Source organism: Triticum aestivum, chromosome 2B (genome assembly GCF_018294505.1).
Source record: "Triticum aestivum cultivar Chinese Spring chromosome 2B, IWGSC CS RefSeq v2.1, whole genome shotgun sequence".
Taxonomy (NCBI): domain Eukaryota; kingdom Viridiplantae; phylum Streptophyta; class Magnoliopsida; order Poales; family Poaceae; genus Triticum; species Triticum aestivum.
The window spans coordinates 30495138-30508369 of record NC_057798.1 but is presented as its reverse complement, the minus strand read 5'-3'; the positions used below and the strand labels follow the sequence as shown (position 1 = coordinate 30508369).

The 13232-nt window shown below is 42.3% G+C and overlaps 1 long non-coding RNA gene across 2 annotated transcripts; it reads right to left on the bottom strand.

Annotated features, from left to right (window-relative positions):
* Positions 1 to 1235: 1235 nt before the first annotated feature.
* LOC123040153 (uncharacterized) lies at positions 1236 to 6505 on the bottom strand. Of its 2 annotated transcripts, XR_006418058.1 has the most exons (6): positions 6021 to 6505; positions 5821 to 5891; positions 5455 to 5583; positions 4656 to 5002; positions 2228 to 2342; positions 1236 to 1418 (listed from the first exon to the last, which is right to left on the bottom strand). It is a non-coding gene; the product is annotated as an uncharacterized lncRNA (long non-coding RNA). The 2 variants fall into 2 exon arrangements; XR_006418057.1 differs by having other exon boundaries at positions 5455 to 5891.
* Between the last annotated feature and the right edge of the window lie 6727 nt (positions 6506 to 13232).

The window sequence follows — 13232 nt, the reverse complement described above, 5'->3', positions numbered from 1 at the left end:
GTATGTAGTATGGAAGATATTGGGAACTCTTGGTTGTTATGTTTACAATGAGATCATACCTCTCAAAATTATTTATCTCTATTTCAAAATTGAGCTCTGGCACCTCTGCAAATCCCTGCTTCCCTCTGCGAAGGGCCTATCTTTTATTGTATGTCTTTTACTTTATGCAAGAGTCAAGGTGATCTTCACCTTTCCCTTTTTCATTTTATACTTTGGCAAGCACTTTCTTTTAGGGTGATCCTTATATATATATCCAATTGGATGTACGTTAGCATGAACTATTATTGTTGACATCACCCAAAGGTGAATATGTTTGGAGGCAACACTATAAGCCCCTATCTTTCTCTGTGTCTCATTAAAACTTCATAACCACAAGTATTGTGTGAGTGTTAGTAATTGTAGAAGACTATATGATAGTTGAGTATGTGAAGTTTGCTAAATCAAAGCTCTGACATAGACCCTTACTGAAAATAGGATGAATTGCAATTGTTTGATGACTAAGAATGAAGTTTGCTAGTTTTCAAGAAAGTTTATGGTCTATGCTTTAACATGTGAATAGCTTGTTACTTGATTATGAAAAGTTTTATGAAATGAACCACTGTTATGACATATAAACATGCTAGAAAAGGTGATTGAAATTATCATTGATCAAACTTGTGCACCTCTAGCATTCACACTTCATAAATTCTTTCTTTTATCATTTACCTACTCGAGGACGAGCAGGAATTAAGCTTCACTACACCATGACACTGCATTTCCAACAACCGGGTTGGTCGGGAAAACAACTTCTGCCAACAAATAGTCGTTTGGGCAATAGTATTCCCGACCGACACAGTTTGTTGGAGAAAGTCCAGACGGGAAAACCATTTCCCGACCGACTTATCTTTGCCGACCGATAGTTTGACGGCTATTGAAAAACTTTCCCGACCGACTGTCTAACAGTATTTTTTGCCGACCGACTTTCTGTTAGCAACTTTTCCTGACCGATGGTCTGACGGCGTTTGTTTTACCGACCGACTTTCTGTTGGCCCTCTCATGAGCCTTTGCCGACCAACAATCAGATGGTGTTTTGTTTTGCCGACTAACAGTTCATCAACATTTTCTTTAGCCAACCACAACTTTAGTTAACTTATGGTACTGATTATCACATACATATAATGAAATCACCAAGACACCATACATCACAGATTCACATCAGGTGCACCAAACATTTTTGTTTCATTAACTAATGGTCACATACATATACTTCAGTCTGTTCTAACGATATCCACCAAGACACCATGCATCATGTTCACAAAAAGATAGCTAAAAGATACAAGTCTGAGATGTTATTTGTACACAATGAAAGCTAAAACATGCAGTTGACGCGGATCGCTGGCCTCACGGTTCCTTGTGAGTGCAGTCCTTTTGTTTGCTTCCTACAGAAGTTAGAAATGTCTCAGTTATAATACACTATCAGAAACTCCATTTTCTTTGCTTTTTCTTTAAAATTTGCAAACATTCCATATGTCAGTGCAATCCTTTTTTTGTTCAGTGAATCACATGATGCTACTAGAAATAATAGAAGCGCTTAGCTAGCTTCATACCATATCTTAAAATATTTACATGTAAATTGTGTTGACTGCTTACACAGTAGTCTCTATAAATAATAGAAGCGCTTAGCTAGCTTCATACCAAAGACCAGAAAAAAGATCACCAAAGGCATACAATCAGAACATGCAACCATTAAAATAACAATGTGAACTACATAAAGTGTCATATGCGAAACTAGGTAAGAGCAGCTATAACATGGACTAGGAATAGGTAAGCATTAGCAGTTACCCAAGTGTCCAAGCCAAACCCAACGCACCAAAAGCATATTGAGCTGCTATTGCGCAGAACTGGACTACAGTACCAAAACGCCAACACAGGAGCATCTCATTCTCAAAAATACATATAGTAATAAATATAGAGAAGTCAATAACCATGTGTTAACACAAACATTGATCCTCAGCTAAGATTACCCCAACTGGCCCACCATCTCCATAAGGAGCTGACAGGTCAGCAAAAGCATATGTTTCTTCTCTTTAAAAATAAATAAGATAGATTACTCAATTGGCATAGGCATAAAAACTGGAGTGCGTACAGAAGACTAGTCTATCTGAAGTTGGGTCACAAGAATGAACTTAAAATATATACTGCTGAATGTACAGATTTTGATCGCAAGAAATAAATACAGGATAAATACCTTACTCATCTATAGGAGTAGCAGATCATCCGTTGTTTCCATAATGCACCAGTAATCCAATATGTTCACAAGTGCCCTGAGTAGCCGGAACCAGGAATCCTTGTGCACAAGTGCCCTGAACATATAAAGAAAAAGAAAAGGCTAATTGTGATCCTGGAGCTATTTATTCCATAGCAGGGTTAAATAAGCTGAAGTTCTTGTTCTCAGAGCACGGAGATTAAATATAGACTCTTGTATTTGTGAGAATTCTACAATTCTAGTAAGGCGCCAGCTGAGAGGGAAGGCATGAGGCCTGAACTGACGGAAGAAATATAAGCCTAATGATGACAGTTCTGGCGCTTCTCCAGAGAAAAAGAGAAGATGCAAAAGATGAGGGGCTCCCCCTTCAACAAGAAGAGTGGCTCGGTTTTGCAGAGAGTTGTGAGCGCTTCAACGGGAACAGAAGATGTCGAGGCACCTTTAAAGGATCTACCACTCACATTAATTCTAATTACTGTAAATAAAGTATATAAAGTAAATGGTAATATTCTTCTTGGCTTTACTGCAGCATGTTCCCCTTTATATAGTAGATATTACTTGACCAACAGGCTGGTCAGTCTATTCAGGTTCTAGAAAAATTGATCTGCTAAACAACACAGAATTATTATTTCATTCACAAAAGAGAAGTTGTTTCTGATTTCATGAACCAAACCACAGTATTAGTAATGTAACAAAAAGAAAGCTAAAAAGTAATATTGTGATGATAATAGAAGTTCTCTGTCTCTGTAGCTTGCAATTGGAAACCTCCTTGAAGGTCAATCAGTCAGTTGCAACATTTGAATATATCCTGCTGTATTTACGAGTCTCCCAGTTCATAGTACATATGCTGGAAGATAATGAATGCAAACTTTGGATGTTACTTTTAATGAAACCTCATATTAACTTGCGTCGATTTTGGATATCATGGCATAGCATACAGTAACTCCTATGTCTTCTCCCAGCGAAGTCAATGTGATTTCTCTAGAATCTAGAGCCAGACATGGCATCATGAGTCCCTTCTCTCAAATTTATAAGAGATGACAAGTTTACTGCGAAAATTCATTTGGGCTGCAGCTTACTATTTGTCCTATTTTCTCAGCCAGTTTGACCAGAGTTCTAGAGCTGCACCGCCCAGCTCCAGGACATCGTTGGTGTGTAGTAGAAATGACACATTTTTGTTCACCATATTTTTCTAAGAGGAAGGACTGGAACGAAATTACACGTATTTCACAGAGAAGTGAAATGGAATGCTATTGGGAACCTTGTAATACGGTTGTCTCTAGATGAACAAACACCGATGTCCTGACACATGAAGATCATGAAGGCCTGCATTCTCGGATGCCTCCCAGGCCTAGTCCTACTAAAGGCACTCAAAATTAACCTTATTGGTGAAATTAACTTTCAGGTCAGTTAGCTTCTCTAGAGTATAGAGCTAGGCAAGCATTCCTTCTCCCCCTCTTTATAGAAAGAGCAATGGAAATGTACTCTGCTTTATCTGATTCCACAACCTGGCAGCCATACATGGTTCGATAAGACCACACATTTAGTTGACTCAGTTGGATTCAAGTCTGCATTGTTGTTTGGTGAAACTACTGATGGGGTTGATAAGGAGAATCTGCATGCTGCAGATTTCTCTGCACAAATAAAGCTCACCATGTCGACCTGAAAACTGATGGTGAAAAGCCTTAGAGCAAAATGGTACTGTGTTACCTAATTAATAAGTTAGATAAATGATTGTCTTGTTTTCGTGTTCCTCTAATTTTTCAAAAGCACTTGTTTGACATAATTGAACAATACGTGATATTTTGAGCACCTGCTGACGGGTAATTGTTCGCAAGCTAATCAAGCACCTCTTCAGGCAAAGATCGCAAGAGACAAAGAAGAGCTTTTGCCGCCTATCATATTGACCATTTTTTTTTCGTTTATCATGTTGACCTTCTACCTCTGAACTAATTGGATCAAAGATATGGGCATCAGTAGATATGAGCACAATTAGTTCAGTCACAAATGTGAAGCAGGTCAATACGGAGATGAACACATATAGTGCCTGATGTCCAAAAAATGTGTTACATTGTTGCACAAAAAGCAAGGCCGAAGCCACAATATTTTACTTCTAATAAGCTACTACAGTATATATTCACGATATTTTTTCATCTGAGAGATTCAGGGAAATTTCTGCGGGTGTAGTGGCATACAATCAATATCCAACAAAGTAACAAGTTCTTAAACACTAACCTTTTTGGATGAGTAACAGCGACCTATTTAACATGACAAATATTTCATCTTTACATCGGTGTTTGTTATCATATTCCAACAAACATGAAAAAGAATCACTTGACAGCAAATCACTCAGCTCGAAGGCTAGATGTGCCAGAGCAGATAGAGGAGGAAGGAGAGACCAAGGACTCACCCACGTAGTGGTAGCTAGTAATGGAGTCGTGGGAGCCGACACCGACGTCATGGGGCAACAACCCCGCCATCTCATTGGCGCCATAAGCAAGGCGGTGCACCACCACTGCCAGGTCACCTTGCACCATAGGGAGACTTCCCGGTGGTGATGTTGAGCACCTACGTAGCCATCCTAACAGAGCCCATCACCAACAACTGCATGTCCTTGGCTACCTTCACAACGGTTACTCGTTGTTAATGGTCATCTCAACCTCTGAATGGTGATCTGCTTGAGAACGTCCAAGGAGCTGACAAGGTCGATCACCCTCTTGTGCACCCGCATCTCAAAGCTGTCCCAGCTGTTGGTACCTGATTAGCAAGCAAGACAACATTGTTAGACCAAGATTTAAAAAATATATGATAACAAACTTCAGCAGAAGCACGGGAACAAACAACTAATTTCTGAGCGGTTGAAGTTTACCACACAAAAACTCAACAAATGATAAAAAAAAATTCAGCTTGAGAATCATAATATTTCATCTCAAAGATGTGACCCAGGAAGGTTAAGAGACGTCTAAGGCAACCTTAAATTCAATCATTGTGAAGACACTTGTTCAAAGTAGTTAGAGCAGAAAATGAGCATGCTATATGTCTACCAACTAATAGTTTGCTGGCCATGGAACAAAAATCCATGGTTCATATATTTTTCCTACCAGGTGAAATTATGATCCTTATCGTAACTCATGCTGAAAATTCCTTATCATTTCTTCGTGGTTACAAGTGATAAAGCAACTAGCCAAGGAAATAGTTGACTAGTTTACCTGGAGAAGAAGAGAACATAAAAAGGAAGCAACCTGACAAAACCATCAATTACACGCATAACCGCATAACTAGCCAGAGAGCACCTCATGAGTTTATCTACACGAACATAAGTGTTTTGCAATTTGGACCTGCAATAGAAAGTAGATATAATCATCATTTCACTATTTACTAACCAATAGAAGGACATCCTAATCCTTTCACTACAGACCATGGGGACATACAAACTTCCCTTACCTCACTAGCTTTGAAGTTTATGAATTAGCTTGGATTTCCAGATGCATATGTATGTGAACGTACATAATAAGACGGACCTATATATGTGAGATGTGGTATAACTCCAAATAACAACTTTGTGCTATGCTTACTGCTTCTTTCCCCTTCCCTTGTTGATGAGTGTAACTCCAAATTCAGCAATGATGTGCTATGTTCCTTCATCCTGTAGTAAATAGGGAGCAGTCCATTGAATCAAATCCACGCATCAAAACCCAAAAGGTTAAATCCATGGGGTTACACACTTCAGAGAGAGAGGGGAGGAGCGAGACCATACGAGGGAGAGTGATCTTACCCAAAGCCTGAACCTAGAAGCTGCATGTGCATTACAAAGTGGTTGGTGCTCGAACTGATGACGCCGCTCACCAGGAACCCAACCCTGAAAGCTTCTAGGCGAGGTAGTTGGAAACGGAGATGGGATTGTACATCACGAGCAGCAGCACCTTCTGGGAGTGCTTCGCCACATCCAGCATGGTCTTCCAGTACAAGGCATCGCTCCTCTGTAGCAGGTTGAGCCCCGTCTTCCCCGAGATCTTCCCGCCGCCCTCCGTGACGACGAGGGTTCGAGCAAAGAGACCAACTGGTCAGAGGAAGGTTCGGGAGCGTGGGGGAAGGCGGCATGGGGCGGCAGGCCAGCAGGTGCGGGAGCGGCAGGGAGGTGCGGGGGCGCGACAGAGAGGCCGGCGGCGGGAGCCCAGGGCGGCTGGTGTGGGGAATGAGGAAGGGGAAACTAGGGATTTGGCTCGCGCGTGTGGTGACTTCGCTGCACAGGGGGAAAACTTCGCGGGCTTGGGCCAAATGTTGGTGCTAACTTTAATTCCTGCGCGCGCGCACATGCCCAATTGTAACAGACGGTTGGTCGGCATTATTTCCCGACCGACGAAGCGATGGGCACAAGAGCTTTCCCGACCGATCGTTCGACAGTGAATATTTTCATATTCCCGACCGATTGTCTATCACTGTTCGCATGTTTCCCCTACCGACTGTCTGCCACAACTTTTTCTGACCAACAGTCGGTCAGCGATACTGACTTTTTCCAACACACGTCCGTAGGGAATGCAGTGTCGTGGTGTAGTGCTTGGGGATGCTGATACGTCTCCAACGTATCTATAATTTATGAAGCATTCATGCTATTATATTATTTGTTTTGAATAATTATGGGCTTTATTATACACTTTTATATTACTTTTGAGACTAACCTATTAACCGGAGGCCCAACCCATATTGCTGTTTTATTGCCTGTTTCAGTATTTCGAAGAAAAGGAATATTAAACGGAGTCCAAATGGAATGAAACCTTTGGCAGCGTGATTTTTGGAAAGATTATGATCCAGGAGATTTGGAGTGCAAGCCAGGGGATCATCGATGAGGCCACGAGATAGGGGGGCGCGCCCACCCCCCTGGGCGCGCCCTACCCTCTCGTGGGTCCCTCGAGGCTCCCCCGACCGACTTCTTTCGCCTATATATTCCCTCATACCCTAAAAACATCGAATATCAAGATAGATAGTGAGTTCCGCCGCCACAAGCCTCTGTAGCCAACCTCTCGGGAGCCATTCCCGGCACCCTGCCGGAGGGGGGATCCTTCACAAGTGGCCATCTTCATCGTCCCGACACTATCCATGACGAGGAGGGAGTAGTTCACCCTCGAGGCTGAGGGTATGTACCAGTAGCTATGTGTTTGATCTCTCTCTCTCTCTCTCTCGTGTTCTCTCTCGTGTTCCCTCTATGGCACGATCTTGATGTATCCTGAGCTTTGCTATTGTAGTTGGATCTTATGATGTTTCTTCCCCTCTACTCTCTTGTGATGAATTGAGTTTTCCTCTTGAAGTTATCTTATTAGATTGAGTCTTTAATGATTTGAGAACACTTGATGTATGTCTTGCCATGATTATCTGTGGTGAGAATGGGATATCATGTGCCACTTGATGTATGTTTTGGTGACCAACTTGCGGGTTCCGCCCATGAACCTATGCATAGGGGTTGGCACACGTTCTTGACTCTCCAGTAGAAACTTTGGGGCACTCTTTGAAGTACTTTGTGTTGGTTGAATAGATGAATCTGAGATTGTGTGATGCATATCATATAATCATGCCCACGGATACTTGAGGTGACAATGGAGTATCTAGGTGACATTAGGGTTTTGGTTGATTTGTGTCTTAAGGTGTTATTCTAGTACGAACTCTTGAATAGATTGATCCGAAAGAATAACTTTGAGGTGGTTCCGTATCCTACCATAATCTCTTCGTTTGTTCTCCACTATTAGTGTCTTTGGAGTGACTCTTTGTTGCATGTTGAGGGATTGTTATATGATCTATCTATGTTATTATTGTTGAGAGAACTTGCACTAGTGAAAGTATGAACCTTAGGCCTTGTTTTCTACCATTGCAATACCGTTTGTGCTCACCTTTATCACTTGTTACCTTGCTGTTTTTATAATTTCAGATTACAAATACCTTTATCTACCATCCATATCGCACTTGTATCACCATCTCTTCGCCGAACTAGTGGACCAATATAATTTACCATTGTATTGGGTGTGTTGGGGACACAAGAGACTCTTTGTTATTTGGTTGCAGGGTTTTTTGAGAGAGACCATCTTCATCCTACGCCTCGCACGGATTGATAAACCTTAGGTCCTCCACTTGAGGGAAATTTTCTACTATCCTACAAACCTGTGCACTTGCAGGCTTAACAACGTCTACAAGAAGAAGGTTGTGTAGTAGACATCACTGTTCTGCCGGGGAAACTACCCTCCGGGAGGGGGAAATCATCACCATCGTCATCACCAACGATCCTCTCATCGGGAGTGGGTCAATCTCCATCAACATCTTCACCAGCACCATCTCCTCTCAAAACCCTTTAGTTCATCTCTTGTATCCAATCTTGTATCAAAACCACAAATAGGTACCTGTGGGTTGCTAGTAGTGTTGATTACTCTTTATAGTTGATGCTAATTGGTTTATTTGGTGGAAGATCATATGTTCAGATCCTTAATGCATATTAATACTCCTCTGATCATGAACATGAATATGCTTTGTGAGTAGTTACGTTTGTTCCTGAGGACATGGGTGAAGTTTTGCTATTAGTAGTCATGTGAACTTGGTATTCGTTTGATATTTTGATGAGATGTATGTTCTCTCTCCTCTAGTGGTGTTATGTGAACGTCAACTACATGACACTTCACCATTATTTGGGCCTAGAGGAAGGCATTGGGAAGTAACAAGTAGATGATGGGTTGCTAGAGTGACAGAAGCTTAAGCCCTAGTTTATGCATTGCTTCGTAAGGGGCTGATTTGGATCCACTAGTTTCATGCTATGGTTAGGTTTACCTTAATGCTTCTTTTGTAGTTGCAGATGCTTGCAATAGGGGTTAATCATAAGTGGGATGCTTGTCCAAGAAAGGGCAGTACCCAAGCACCGGTACACCCACATATCAAATTATCAAAGTACCGAACGCGAATCATATTAGCATAATGAAAACTAGCTTGACGATAATTCCCATGTGTCCTCGGGAGCGTTTTTCTCATTATAAGAAATTGTCCAGGCTTGTCCTTTGCTACAAAAAGGATTGGGCCACCTTGCTAAACTTTATTTACTTTCATTGCTTGTTACCTGTTACAAATTATCTAATCACAAAACTATCTGTTACCAACAATTTCAGTGCTTGCAGAGAATACCGTATTGAAAACCGCTTGTCATTTCCTTCTGCTCCTCGTTGGGTTTGACACTCTTACTTATCGAAAGGACTATGATAGATCCCCTATACTTGTGGGACATCAAGACTCTTTTCTGGCATCATTGTCAGGGAGTGAAGCGCCTTTGGTGAGTGGAACTTGGTAAGGAAACATTTATATAGTGTGCTGAAATTTTCTGTCAGTTGTTACTATGGAAACTAATCCTTTGAGGGGCTTGTTTGGGGCATCTTCGCCCCTACCAGTAGAGCAAAGAGTTGCTCCTCAACCTACTCAACCTACTGAAAATGTTTACTTTGAGATTCCTTCGGGTATGATAGAGAAACTGCTAGCTAATCCCTTTGCAGGAGATGGAACATTGCATCCCGATTTACACCTTATCTTTGTGGATGAAGTTTGTGGATTATTTAAGCTTGTAGGTATACCCGATCATGTTGTTAACAGGAAGGTCTTCCCTTTATCTTTGAAGGGAGATGAATTGACATGGTATAGGCTATGTGATGATACCGGATCTTGGAATTATAAACAATTCAAGTTGGAATTTCACCAGAAGTTCTATCCTATGCATATTGTTCATCGTGACTGTAATTACATATATAATTTCTGGCTTCGCGAAGGAGAAAGCATCTCTCAAGCTTGGGGGAGGCTTAAGTCAATGTTATATTCATGCCCCAATATTGCACTCTCAAGAGATATGATTATTAAAAAAAATTATGCTCGACTTTCTCTCAATGATCCCACCATGCTCGATACTTCCTGTGCTGGTTCTTATATGTTGAAGACTACTGAATTCAAGTGGGAGTTACTAGAAAGAATTAAACGCAACTCTAAAGATTGGGGTTCCCACGACTGTAAGGAGTCAGGTATGACACCTAAGTTTGATTGTGTTAAATCTTTTATGGACACCGATGCTTTTCGTGGATTTAGAGCTAAGTATGGACTTGACTCTGAGATAGTAGCTGCTTTTTGTGAATCTTTTGCTACTCACGTTGATCTCCCTAAGGAGAAGTGGTTTAAATATAATCCTCCTACTGAAGTAAAGGTAGTTGCACCTATTACAGTTGAAGAAAAGACTATCACTTATAATGAATCTATTGTTCCTACTACTTATGTTGAGAAACCACCTTTTCCTGTTAGGATAAAGGATCATGCTAAAGCTTCAACTGTTGTTCGTAAGAGTAATACTAGAACATATACACCTCCTGAGCAAATTAATGTTGAACCTAGTATTGCTATGATCAAAGATCTCTTGGATGATGATATAGATGGGCATGTTATTTATTTCTGTGGTGAAACTGCTAATATTGCTAGACCAGATGCTAAGATACATAGACCTGTTGTACGCATGCCTGTTATTTCTGTTAAGATAGGAGATCATTGTTATCATGGCTTAAGTGATATGGGTGCTAGTGCTAGTGCAATACGTATGCATGAAATGGTGCACCCGCTGAGTTAAAAGGTATTGATGATACTATTAAGCTTGCCAATAGAGATACTATTTCACCAGTTGGGATTGTTAGAGATGTTGAAGTCTTGTGTGGGAAAGTTACATATCCTGCTGATTTTCTTGTTCTTGGTTCCCCACAAGATGACTTTTGTCCCATTATATTTGATAGACCCTTCTAGAATACTGTTAATGCAAGGATTGATTGCAAAAAGGATGTGGTTACAATTGGCTTAGGGGATATGTCTCATGAGTTTAATTTTGCTAAGTTTCGTAGACAACCCCGTGATAAAGAATTGCGTAGTAAGGATGAAATTATTGGTCTTGCTTCTATTTCCGTACCTCTTACTGATCCGTTAGAACAATATTTCATAGACCATGAAAATTATATGTTTATGAATGAAAGAAGGGAAATATTGTGACGCCCCCGATTCAATCGTACACTAATCATACACGCAAACGTGTACGATCAAGATCAGGGACTCACGGGAAGATATCACAACACAACTCTAAAAATAAAATAAGTCATACAAGCATCATAATACAAGCCAGGGGCCTCGAGGGCTCGAATACAAGTGCTCGATCATAGACGAGTCAGCGGAAGCAACAATATCTGAGTACAGACATAAATTAAACAAGTTGCCATAAGATGGCTAGCACAAACTGGGATACAGATCGAAAGAGGCGCAGACCTCCTGCCTGGGATCCTCCTAACTACTCCTGGTCGTCGTCAGCGGGCTGCACGTAGTAGTAGGCACCTCCAATGTAGTAGGAGTCGTCGTCGACGATGGCGTCTGGCTCCTGGACTCCAGCATCTGATTGCGACAACCAGAAAGAAAGGAAAGGGGGGAAAACGGGGGAGAAAGAAACCATGAGTACTCATCCAAAGTACTCGCAAGCAAGGATCTACACTACATATGCATGGGTATATGTGTAAAGGGCCATATCGGTGGACTGAACTGTAGAATGCCAGAATAAGAGGGGGATAGCTAATCCTGTTGAAGACTACGCTTCTGACAGCCTCCGTCTTGCAGCATGTAGAAGAGAGTAGATTGAGGTCCTCCAAGTAGCATCGCATAGCATAATCCTACCCGGCAATCCTCCCCTCGTCGCCCTGTGGAAAAGCGATCACCGGGTTGTCTGTGGAACTTGTCTGGGTGTCTTTTATTAAGTATCCGGTTCTAGTTGTCATAAGGTCAAGGTACAACTCCAAGTCATCCTGTTACCGAAGATCACGGCTATTCGAATAGATTAACTTCCCTGCAGGAGTGCACCACATAACCCAACACGCTCGATCCCATTTGGCCGGACACACTTTCCTGGGTCATGCCCGGCCTCGGAAGATCAACACGTCGCAGCCCCACCTAGGCACAACAGAGAGGTCAGCACGCCGGTCTAAACCTAAGCGCACAGGGGTCTGGGCCCATCGCCCTTAGCACACCTGCATGTTGCGTACGCGGCCGGAAGTAGAACTAGCCCCCTTAATACAAGAGCAGGCTTACATTCCAATCCGGCGCGCGCCGATCAGTTGCTGACGTCACGAAGGCTTCGGCTGATACCACGACGCCGAGTGCCCATAACTGTTCCCGCGTAGTTGGTTAGTGCGTATAGGCCAGTAGCCAGACTCAGATCAAATACCAAGATCTTGTTAAGCGTGTTAAGTATCCGTGAACGCCGAACAGGGCCAGGCCCACCTCTCTCCTAGGCGGTCTCAACCTGCCCTGTCACTCCGCCTCAAAGTAACAGTCGGGGGACGTCGGGAACCCAGGCCCACCTCTACCGGGATGGAGCCACCTGTCCTTCCAGCCCCCACATCGGAATCACCTGCGGGTACTCAACGAGCTGACCCGACTTTAGTCACCATCTGTAAAGCATGTATGTATGTATATTATATATCCGTGATCACCTCCCAAGTGATCACGGCCCGATAGTATAGCAAGGCAGACTGACAAGAATGTAGGGCCAATGATGATAAACTAGCATCCTATACTAAACAATTAGGATTGCGGCTAAGGTATCAATGACTGTAGCAACAATGACAGGCTATGCATCAGAATAGGATTAATCGAAACAGTAACATGCTACACTACTCTAATGCAAGCAGTAAAGAGTAGAATAGGCGATATCTGGTGATCAAAGGGGGGGCTTGCCTGATTGCTCTGGCAAGAAGGAAGGGTCGTCAACACTGTAGTCGTACTCAGTGGCATCAGCAACGGTCTCGGGGTCTACCGGAGACGAAGAGGGGGAAGAAACAGTAAATACGGAGCAAACAAAGCAACACAAAACATAACGAGGTAATACGCGGTGCTAGGTGTGCCCTAACGCGGTAGGAGGTGATACCGGCGAAGGGGGGAAACATCCGGGAAAGTATTC